This window comes from Periplaneta americana, chromosome 8, assembly GCF_040183065.1.
Source record: "Periplaneta americana isolate PAMFEO1 chromosome 8, P.americana_PAMFEO1_priV1, whole genome shotgun sequence".
Taxonomy (NCBI): Eukaryota; Metazoa; Arthropoda; class Insecta; order Blattodea; family Blattidae; genus Periplaneta; species Periplaneta americana.
In genome coordinates, this window is record NC_091124.1 from 85,577,637 (window position 1) to 85,590,344 (window position 12,708).

Here is a 12,708-nt window from a genome sequence, read left to right on the forward strand (position 1 = left end):
CATTGGCTAACTCTCAAAGCACAAACGATAACACTGATACACATATATTTATACTACCCTAGTTACAAAATTAGATCACGGTTAATCTCCTGGTCTTTTAATCTCTCCATACAGGAAATAACATGTGCAGGAGAGCTTATGTTTTTTAAACTGACGTTATAACGGTAATATTATTTATCTACTTCGCTCCAATAGATGACGCAATAGTAAGACGTTCCCTTCACGGTTAATCTCTTGGTTGGAGAACAGTAAGTGGACACTACGTAGGGTAAAAAAGATCAGTCAATTGAGTTGGGCCATAGGCTACTCACTCACAAAAAATAGCAAGGAAGTTCCATAAACTAGTTCCATAAACTTCCTCTCGTAACAAACTGCTGGTGGATTTCACCGAATGAGACACTACAATAAGTGCAGAGGTATACTATCAGATACAAAATAAGAAATGAAGCTGTGTTGGAAAGAGGAAGGCAGAAAATAGGAAATATCGGAAAATGCTAGGTTTGTATTGAAAGACCTGCTCTCGAGCAGAACACTATACAGGTATGTGTATGTATTGTCAGACATGAAGATGTAAAGGAGAGCCATTCAGCGTTCAGACATGCGATGAAAGAGTAATGGAAAGGAGAAAAATTCTCTCCGGCGCCGGGATTTGAACCCGGGTTTTCAGCTCTACGTGCTGATTTTTTTATTTGGTTATTTAACGACGCTGTATCAACTAGGTTATTTAGCGTCGATGAGATTGGTGATAGCGAAAAGATATTTGGCGAGATGAGACCGAGGATTCGCCATAGATTACCTTGCATTCACATTACGGTTGGGGAAAACCTCGGAAAAAACCCAACCAGGTAATCAGCCCAAGCGGGGAGCGAACCCGCGCCCGAACGCAACTTCAGACCGGCAGGCAAGCGCCTTAACCGACTGAGCCACGCCGGTGGCTCTACGTGCTGATGCTTTGTCCACTAAGCCACACCGGATACCCACCCCGGCGCCGGACAGAATCGTCTCAGATTAAGTTCCAACTCTTGGGTTCCCTCTAGTGGCCGCCCTCTGCACTACGTCATAGATGTCTATGAACGTAGGACTGAAGTCCACACGTCATGTGCTGAGGTGCACTCGTTATGAGTGACTAGTTGGCCGGGATCCGACGGAATAAGCGCAGTCTTAAATCACGAAGTGATTTACGCATATCATATATATTATTTTAATGTACCGAAGTACATATGATATTTCCATGCAGATATTCTGCGTCATCATACGATGAAAGAGTAATGGAACGGAGAAAAATTCTCTCCGGCGCCGGGATTTGAACCCGGGTTTTCAGCTCTACGTGCTGATGCTTTATCCACTAAGCCACACCGATTCTGTCCGGCGCCGGAGTGGGTATCCGGTGTGGCTTAGTGGATAAAGCATCAGCACATAGAGCTGAAAACCCGGGTTCAAATCCCGGCGCCGGAGAGAATTTTTCACCGTTCCATTACTTTTTCATCGTATGATGAAGCAGAATATCTGCATGGAAATATCATATGTACTTCAGTGCATTAAAATAATATATATGTTCAGACATGGCTCAAATTATAGGCGGCAAAATTCTATGACGAGGATATCCTAAAACTTCTTGTGAAACGCTCAAATATCTCAATCTGGTTGAAGACTATGTAGGAAAATAGTTTAATATTATAGCTTGAAGTTGTGTAATAAGTCTGCAATTGCAAGACGTAAGTTACTTTCCAGATAACAGTATTTTTATTGGTAGATGAAGAATGTACACATAGGAATATGATTGGTAATTTGATCAACTGTAAAACTCGTACCGGTAATGAAAAAGTATGTGTCATTTTCACACAACAGATTTGCTCATTAATTGCCAAACATATTTCTTACAGTAGCATTGCATGCATTTTGTTATATTTTGCACAATAATATTCTGAGCCAAAGGCATCTAAGTAGTTAACATAACTAAATATTACTGGAATATTAATCTTGTAAATGCGAAGTTATTTTTTTCATTTTGCAAATTCCAATGCGCCACGCAAAAATGCGACTCACGCAACGTGAAGCAAGAACGTCTTCCATGAGAATGCTGACTTGCCTCGTTCTTACGATGTCTGCGACCTGGCAGCTGCTGACGTATCACATACTTTACAGGCCATGTTTTACGTATAACCGGATATTTTTGGATCTTGAGATCTGTAAGAATTTCAGCGTTTGACGTCAGTTGAGCGTAAGATAATATACTAGGGCAAAAGAGTTTATTTTTATGTTTATTTTAATGCATGTGAACATTTTGATTTCTTTCAATCTCTAGCGGTATATTGTACGCAATAATTACTCGCCATCTGCCTAAATAGGATCTAAATATCTTATATGACGCGTCTGTAGCTCATCTGGAGTTCACGTTGCCTACAAATCAGTGCAGATTCGCTGCAATATTGGGAAATTACGTAAGACAGCGATTTCCAATAGGCGGCCCTCCGGACAGATGTGGACCGACAAAGGTTTACTTCTGGCTCGCAGAATAAACATTAGTAAACAGAAAAGAAAATTATAATGTATGATCATTGAGATGATGTGGTTATGCGAAATACTCGTATGGTATATTACGAAAACACGAAATCAGGTAGAAATCTTAAAATAATTGTTTTCTAAATTCATTTTACCAACACAAATGGCTTAAAAGACGTCAGGCTTAAATATCGTGTTGCCGGATTAACAATTTAAAATCTACACAAGAAACAATTGAATTACACACAATTCCACATTGTGATTTGAGAATTTTTTTCATTGCTTTTATATTTTCTTATTATATTATTAACCAATGCATTGTAAAAATGTATGAAATAACTCTTATAGACCTACTGGGAATCTTGCACGTATGTTACTCTCTATTAATATAATCATTTTCAGACTATACTGATTACTAATTATTAATTATTAAATGCCATTTTTATATATATTAATGACGTTTAATAGTTATATATATATATATATATATATATATATATATATATATATATATATATATATATATACGTTTAGTGGTCTCTGATTGAGATTCTGGCTGATATGTACAGTACATTTATTATCACGCAGTACATCTCACTCGATGTCAGAGGAAAAACAATTATTGTTTGTATCATTAATGTAATATGTAGCTAATCGGCGATGCCTGAAATGGAGGGGGAAAGGAACTGGCCACCCTACTCCATTATCTCCTGGCGTTGTTACCTCATAAGTAGTGCCATGTTAGTATCACTTGTGAGGTTCAGACCTGTCCTCGGACAGTTGACTAACAACAACAACAAAAACATATATATATAATCTAGTGAACCGTAAGTAATGTCTTAATTTCAGGGTTGTTATTTGAGATATTTCAAACAAGAAACAACTTCTAGGGTTACCCGCTTTTTCATTATGAAAATATGGGAGATTTCGAAATGATGCCCAATATAACCTGCGACTGTTTCTTTATTAGCAATGACATACTTACTTACTTACTTACTGGCTTTTAAGGAACCCGGAGGTTCATTGCCGCCCTCACATAAGCCCACCATCGGTCCCTATCCTGAGCAAGATAAATCCAGTCCCTACCATCATATCCCACCTCCCTCAAATCCATTTTAATATTATCCTCCCGTCTACGTCTCGGCCTCCCCAAAGGTCTTTTTCCCTCCGGCCTCCCAACTAACACTCTATATGCATTTCTGGATTCGCCCATACATGCTACATGCCCTGCCCATCTCAAACGTCTGTTAAATGTTATGTTTTATTTAACGACGCTCGCAACTGCAGAGGTTATATCAGCGTCGCCGGATGTGCCGGAATTTTGTCCCGCAGGAGTTCTTTTACATGCCAGTAAATCTACTGACATGAGCCTGTCGCATTTAAGCACACTTAAATGCCATCGACCTGGCCCGGGATCGAACCCGCAACCTTGGGCATAGAAAGCCAGCGCTATACCAACGTGCCAACCAGGTCGACTCTCAAACGTCTGGATTTAATGTTCCTAATTATGTCAGGTGAAGAATACAATGCGTCCAGTTCTGTGTTGTGTAGCTTTCTCCATTCTCCTGTAACTTCATCCCTCTTAGTCGCAAATATTTTCCTAAGCACCTTATTCTCAAACACCCAAGTTTCACAACCATAAAGAACAACCGGTAATTTAACTGTTTTATAAATTCTAACTTTCAGATTTTTTGATAGCAGACTGGATGATAAAAGTTTCTCAATCGAATAATAACAGGCATTTCCCATATTTATTCTGTGTTTAATTTCCTCCCGAGTATCATTTATATTTGTTACAGTTGCTCCCAGGTATTTGAATTTTTCCACCTCTTCAAAGGATAAATTTCCAATTTTTATATTTCCATTGCGTACAATATTCTGGTCACGAGACATAATCATATACTTTGTCTTTTTGGGATTTACTTCCAAACCTATCTCTTTACTTGCTTCAAGTAAAATTTCTGTGTTTTCCCTAATCGTTTGTGGATTTTCTCCTAACAACAATTAGCAATGGCATGTGTTTATTAAATTTGATTGGCTTTGTCCAATACTAAATGTCTTAGTTCGAAGATGTACGCAGAAATATCGAGATTTATTTTTCTTTGTTTGAAGTTACTAATACGAATCTGGCACTTTACTTTATATGACCTGATTTTTTACTGTAGGAAATCAAGATTAAATTAAGTTGAAGAGGCGTTCTTGATTATGGCCGTATAAATGCTATAGGCCTACAGCCATAGTCAAGATGTGAATATTCTATCAAATTACGTACTAATAATATGTATAAAGCTACGATTTTGTTAATTTCACGTTCAAATTCCCAATCAAACTAATGACGTAAATGAGAACAATAAGCAAGTGACCCCTGGTGATACCGTAAGGGGATATTCACATCGGAATTATGATAGGGTGTGTCATTCCCCCCCCCCCTAACACTTTTATCTATCTAAATCTAACTTGAACATGACAGCACAAACACCCAGACCATACATATCAAGGAACAATTCCTAACTAAGGACAAATTCCTTACCAGATTCGGGAATCGAAACCGAAACCTTCTGGCATGGAGACAGCGTAGCTAACCACTAGACAAGCGGTCATCAGTACAATGTACCCTCGGGCTACCGTCTGTTACCCGCGGATAAGAGACTGCACTATCGTACGTCCATGGCTGCTGTCGGGTATGTTTTCTCTCTCTCTCCATTCTGCACGACGCGACGGTCCATATTGCGATACACTCTTTACTCGTTGCCCATTTCAGCGAATGCTGACGACCACTGCACCAGACCGAGAGGCCGATCAGAGGTCTTAATATTGCTTATGCTGACAGGTGTTCCTAAGGCCTGATTCACATAGGGATAGTTTACAGAAGTCAAGTGCGTGAAGCCTCTAAACTTGATGCCATATTTGTGATCATACGGAGACACTAAACTTGAAACCATGTTACGCACGTAAAAAAACGCGCGCTGAAGGTTTTTTATCTTTTTGCGAAACACTTCTACATTAATTTTTTGAACATCTTGTTCCTTATGTTTCGTAACAAGGTCCTGAAATAATTCCCTCTTGTTTAATTTTAATTTTTATTATTATTGAAGTATTTCTCGTGCCGTATACAGAGTTGTTTCCGATCTCTGGAAACGGTTTTTGAATGACGTCATGTGCGTCAGGAGTCACACGACAGCTGAACTGTGGTGAGAGGTGACAGACCAGTAATGAGTGATTTCAAAGTCAGAGTGCACGGTGTTTCACAACAGCAATGCCCAAGAAAATCGAGCCTTTTTGGGTGGGGTACATTACGACCCTTTCCGATGCCAAGTACAGTTACGTGAAAATCTTAGGAACCTGCAAAAAACGTGGTTTCGTTATTTCCAAGAAATTGTATCTTTTGTGTACTTAATACGACTGGCAAAGCTCGAATGAGATTGATTCCAGAGGGGAAAAAGCAAGCAAATCCACCCCTCCTCACAAGCCGAACTACTCTAGAATATGATACAAATTAATCCCATCCGAGCTTTACCAGTCTTATTAAGTACACAGAAGATGCCTTTCTTGGAAATAACGAAACTACGTTTTTTGCAGGCTTCTTTTATTTTCACTTAACTGTACTTGGCATTGGAAAGCATCTTAATGTACCCCTCCCAAAAAGGCTCGATTTTCTTGTATATTGCTGCTGTGAGACACCGTGCACAAGCCGATTATGAAATCATTTACTACTGGTCTGTCATCTCTCATCACAGTTCAGCTGTCGTGTGACTCCTGATGTACATGACGTCATTCAAAAATCTTTTTTTAGAGATCGGAAACAACTCTCTATACGGCACGAGAAATACTTCAATGATAATAAAAATTAAAATTAAACAAGAGGGAATTATTTCCGAAACTTGTTACAAAACTTAAAGAACAAGGTTTCCATAACATTAATGTAGAAGTGGTTCGCAAAAAGGTAAAAAAAAAAAACAACTTAAAAACAGTGTACCTCCAAGCATACAACATTCAGCGAATTTTTTTTACGTATGGAACGTGGTTTCAAGTTTAGTGTCTCTGTATGATCACAAATATGGTGTCAAGTTTAGAGGCTTCAAGCACTTGATTCCTGTAAACTATCCCCGTGTGAAAGGTATAAAGAACAATGTTTACTTTCCTCTTTGGGCTAAAACTGCAGGGGCTACGGCGTCGCATCACAGCTGCGGTGCAGGCGATAGACTGTGACATGCTGCGTAGTGTGTGGGAGGAATTGAAATATCACCCGCCCTAGATCTATGTGTGCCGTGTGATCACTATATCGAGAAATTGTTAGATATCAAACAAAACTCGGAGAGAGTGTCTTCTATTGGCACATAATGCGTTGCTGTAGCATTAATAGTTACAGAGATAAAGTATTGTGAAATTTATGCAATCATTTTGGCAGTGTAGACTGTATATATTTCTAAGTTTCCTACAGTATCTGGGTAATAAATATATCAGAAGTGAATTTTAAACATTTTCGAGTTTTATGCCAGATTTTTAACATTTTCTAATGGGCATTGGAAGAACACTTGATGGAATTTCAACGATAAGGCATCAGTAGGTACAATGTCGGGACTCTACCTAAGAAAACATAGAACATCTCACTGATATCGTACAAATATTCATACCCTAAATGGGAATCAAATCCACAACCGTGGTATCCATATAACGTTAATTCTGTGGTTTTTATTATATAAATAAAGCACAAGTCTTCATTGCTTTTTGCATGGAAATCGATATAAAATTATTGATGTATCGACTGCGATGTAGGTGCGCAATATCATGTAAAATACTGTCTTGGGTTCGAATCTCTCCAATGACACGAATATCTGTTCGTTTTCAAAGTGATACAATGTTTTGTCGTAGACTGAGATCTAGCGTCATGTTGATACATGTCACAGGAATCCCACTCTGCAGCTGCCTAATGATAAAATACGGTCTTAGAATAAATTTCACCAGAGAAAGGCTATAACCATGTATTGTGGGTCCCTATCACCACGGCATGACGCATCCTCAGGTTGCTGATAGAGGAGACGGCCTCCAGATATGGAGGGTAGCTGCGAATGTATTGAATAAACAGTCGCGGACACCCGATGAGAGGTGGGGGTTGGGCGAAGAGCTATAGTCGGAGGCACCGATTTTGGCAGATGACCTCGATGGCATTTCCAGTAGGCGAGCCAATATTGTTTGTGTAAGCTGCGAGAGCGAGATGCGATAACATTCTGAGTCGTTCGTATTTTCATAACAGCAGCTCATATCAATTATCCTTATTATGAAACACACCACGGTACAGTCCTACTCAAAGAATACCTTTAATAAATGTAAATGACTTCCATTCGCAATGATTTTACAATACATCTCCTACATTTTCTAAATTAAATTAATTCTTAATTAAAAGGAAAAAGCATTGCATTGCGTATATATATATATATATATCCTACCCTTACCAAATCAATATACAAGATCTGTCCACTAATAATCTAGGGATCGTCCACTGGTGGTGCGACAATTCAAGTTAATAAAATTACGATTCTTCTTAAGAATCAAAATATAATTTTGTTAATTGGGTAAAATTGCATGCTGCGGAAGTTAGATTTATATAAGAGTATAATAAATTGGATTGTAATGGATATTACAAGGGCAATAATTTCTTCAAACACACATTGTGAATAAAACAGAGAAAAAGCATTTTAAAACATTCGAAATCGTACAAAATATCGCAGAAACCAATTTTCCCTGCACAAATTGCACCAATTGAAAAATATAATTACCATTCACAATAAATACTGTATTTTATGGATTCTGAAAAAGTTGTTTATTAATCTAGAGGTATTGGCTGATGACTATATTAAATTCCAGCACAACATTCATTCAGAATATGTAGAAATTACATTTTGGATTTCACTAAATGTATAGGCCTACTATCAAAAGGTGTTACATACCCCCTTAAATACTGTACATGTGTTACCTGTGCGATATCCGATGTTTAATTTTTTAAATATAATTCATAGTACTGAAACTGCCATATTGAATTCGCACAAATTGTATTATTCGTAATTTTCGTCTCGAAAACCCCTAAGATATCTAATTTAATTTTTCGCCCATTTTTGTCCCACTCCACCACTTTAGGGACAACGTCGGACTAAATAATACCTTATTCGTATTCTGTGATCGCAAAGATCCCCAGATATCGACTTTCATCGAGATCGGATGACATGAGATTTCTCACTCCCTTCTGCCTTTTCATCAGTACCTTAGGATATGGTATTTGAAAAATCTAAGAATGTTTAACCAATATTGTAGAGAGTAACCTTCATTTTAAATTTTACGTCTCTAGTTAAATATAGTTTAGTGAATTTTTAAAATCGTCGTCTCCTCTCTGCTCGGAAGTAAAAAAAAAACGAAGTTATTTCAAGGGAGTAGCCTACATGACATTGAATTTTTTTACTTTCCTTATACATTTTAGAAACAATTCTGAGAGATGAGATGAATAGTCTAACCCAATTTTATGAGTGAATCTTTGTTTTAAATTTAAAGGCTGCACGTCTGCTGGTTAAAAAAAAAATCGGTATAATTATTTCGATCATTACTGCCTCCCATTTTCCATCCCTTAATGTTCGTATTTCGTAAAACTCAGTCTTATCTATTGACTAAGGATTAACATATTTCCATATATATATATATATATATATATATATATATATATATATATATATATATATAACAGATTACATTTCCATTTCGTACAATATTCTGGTCACAAGACATAATCATATGCTTTGTCTTTTCGGGATTTACTACCAAACCTATCGCTTTATTTGCTTCAAGTAAAATTTCCGTGTTTTCCCTAACCGTTTGTGGAGTTTTTCCTAACATATTCACGTCATCCGCATAGACAAAAAGCTGATGTAACCCGTTCAATTCCAAACCCTCTCTGTTATCCTGAACTTTCCTAATGGCATATTCTAGAGCGAAGTTAAAAAGTAAAGGTGATAGTGCATCTCCTTGCTTTAGCCCGCAGTGAATTCGAAAAGCATCAGATAGAAACTGGCCTATACGACTCTGTTGTAAGTTTCATTGAGACACATTTTAATTAATCGAACAAGTTTCTTGGGAATACCAAAGACACATATAGACTACTGTAATATTTGTTTAGTTTTTGGAGGTGACTGTCCAGAGTGCACAAATACTCGGGCGTGCATGTTTACCCATTCCACTGCGACAGAGATAACAGCCCATCTTGCAGCGGTGAGGACTCGCTCACCAGTTCACATAAAGAAAATCCATCTGCCAAAATCCCTGGCGCGACCTTTTTTTTTTATAACAACCCATCACCATAAAAGCAGCTTGTTACGAAACACCAAAATAAGGCTCAGAATGGAACTGATTCTCTGGCATGATTTGGTACTTGGAATGTTACAAGTCTATATAGAACAGGAGGAGGACATTAGTAGCAAAAGAACTAGCTAAATTTAGAATAGACTTTGTGGGAGTACAGGAGGTTATGTTAGATAAGAACGGCATATCTATACTAATAATAAATCTGTAGCCGAAATTTTTCTGGTAATTTTCGATTTTCCAAAAATAATTGGTCCTAACGTATACAATTAACCACCCTGAAACCGAAAATCGCTTTTTTGACATTTTTGTTTGCATGTCTGTCTGTCTATCTGTCTGTATGTTTGTTACCTTTTCACGCGATAATGGATGAACGGATTTCGATGAAAATTGGAATATAAATTAAGTTCGTTGTAACTTAGATTTTAGGCTATATGGCATTCAAAATATTTTATTTAAAAGGGGGGTTATAAGGGGGCCTGAATTAAATAAATCGAAATATCTCGCTTATTATTGATTTTTGTGACAAATGTTACATAACAAACGTTTCTTTAAAAATAATTTCCGATAAGTTTTATTCCTTGAAAAATTTTGATAGGACTGATATTTAATGAGATAAATGAGTTTTAAAATTAAAATAACTGCCATCTAAGGCCGTGTAATGAATTAAAAAACAAATGACTTCGTCTATAAGGGACCTTGGACAGCAACAATCGAAAGCTATGAAAGATAGCCTACAGATAATGTTTCTGTGTTTGTGTGAAGTAATATCAGAAGCTAAATTAACCGATTTGTATAATTAATTATTAATTCACCATTGGAAAGTGTAGTTTCTCTAGATGGACATAATGCTATAATGTTATTACAGTAACTTCTGAGTGAATCGAGGACAGGTGAGATTAAAATAGCTTCTTATGCACAGAAAACTTGATAGGCTATTCTGTACATTCGTTTCCTGTATTTCCTAAAATAATTTTTATGACCAAATGAGTGGTCTCTGGATCAAAATGATCGCATTTTAATTATGCAAATACAATTTAAATTAAGTAACATAATAAACGATTTATCCTTATATCAAACACGAATGTTCCCTGGATCAAATGTCCTATTTTAATTATGTAATTACTTTATATTTATTTCTAACGGGTGCAGCGGAGCGCACGGGTACGGCTAGTCACAAATAAGAGATTACTTGTTGCATTATGTAGCAGGAAAATGGAGAAAGTTACACAACGCAGAACTGTACGCATTGTATTCTTCACTTGACATAATTAGGAACATTAAATCCAGACGTTTGAGGTGGGCAGGGCATATGAGGGAATCCAGAAATGCATATAGAGTGTTAGTTGGGAGGTCGAGACGTAGATGGGAGGATAATATTAAAATGGATTTGAGGGAAGTGGGATATAATTGTAGAGACTGGATTAATCTTGATCAGGATAGGGACCAATAATGGGCTTATGTAAAAGCGGCAATGAACTTCCGATTCCTTAAAAGTCATAAGTAAGGAAGTAAGTAAATAAGCAAGCAGTAAGTAAGTAAGTATGTAAGTAAGTAAGAGGAAGACAATAAAAACCCTCAAAGAATTAAGATTGTTGATTTTCTCTGAACAATCCTAGAGCTAATCTATTGTTGCCTTGTTGTCATGGAATTTTTATTCAGTTTCAGGATGTCAGTCATTTCATAATCGTGACGAATTTCTTTAAATTTACAAGTTGTGAAGTATTAACGTGTTGCGGATTCTGTATCTACTACATAACAAAATCATGGGACAAAAATTTTCCAGGTAATCCAAAGCATAATCTAATAACTCATTGAAGTATTTCCAAACATCTGTAATTAAAAACGAATATTTTATAATGGTCGGTATAGAAATTCAGTACAAAATAATAGTATTCAAAATCAGCAAACAGGTCAGTTCCTTGCAGTTAGTTTTTACGATACCAGTTTCCCTTAGGTCATTCAGTTTGAATTGCCTTGCTTTTACGAGGACTGGACGACAATAGAAGTATGTACAGTATCTAGTGAAATGTGTCTTGTTTGTAATTGTATGCAGAAAGTATGCCTTAAAGATTTTTTTTTTCATTTAGTACTGTTATAACTATGATAATGTTATTAAGGTTTTAACATATAACATGCAGCAAAGTCTTTCAAATGCTTAAATTTTATGTTCAGTATTCTCCAAAGTAGATCCAATAGATAAGTTTTATTAAGCTACTATTTTTCTGCAATCAACTATTTGATTATTTGTATAAAAATCGGTCAATTTTTCTCGAAATATATGGTAATTGTGTATATATGTATATGCGATATGCTTAGGTCTACTGGACGTAATCCATGATCATTTATCATGAAATCCAATTATTTGTCAATATTATTGCCAGATCAATAGACAACAAAAAGTAGTATTACCCATCTTTTTTATTTTGTGGTTAATAGTGAATGGAGAAATAGTAGAAACAGGGAAAGCTTTAGAAAACTTGACAAGAATTCACCACAAATATCACCTGAAATCGCCAGGACTTGAATTCGAATCTTCCACATTGAAAGCCAATGCTTCAGCAAGTCGTTCCAATGTTTCTTTCATTGAACGTTATTTAGTCTCCAGCAAGAGCAACGTACTGCTAACAAGCACAATAACCTGTAAGAACCAGATTAATAGGACGTCAGGAAACAAGACAGGAGAACCACTTCCTTAAAAAATAGGAATGGGCAGATGTTGCTCAATCCTTCACAACTGTTATCATTATTATTATTATTATTATTATTATTATTATTATTATTATTATTATTATTATTAACTTATTACATTAGTTCAGAATTTACTCATATTCTTTCTTATTGCCATTGTCTACTCTTTAT

At 36.5% G+C, this 12,708-nt stretch overlaps 1 protein-coding gene and 1 non-coding gene across 2 annotated transcripts in view; both read left to right on the plus strand.

Annotated features, from left to right (window-relative positions):
• The window catches only part of LOC138704841 (uncharacterized), a 191,000-nt gene that overhangs the window by 61,519 nt on the left and 116,773 nt on the right, over positions 1 to 12,708 (plus strand). The gene's annotated exons all lie outside the window — the stretch shown is intronic.
• TRNAY-AUA (transfer RNA tyrosine (anticodon AUA)) lies at positions 1,384 to 1,455 on the plus strand. The gene has a single exon. It is a non-coding gene; the product is annotated as a tRNA-Tyr (tRNA).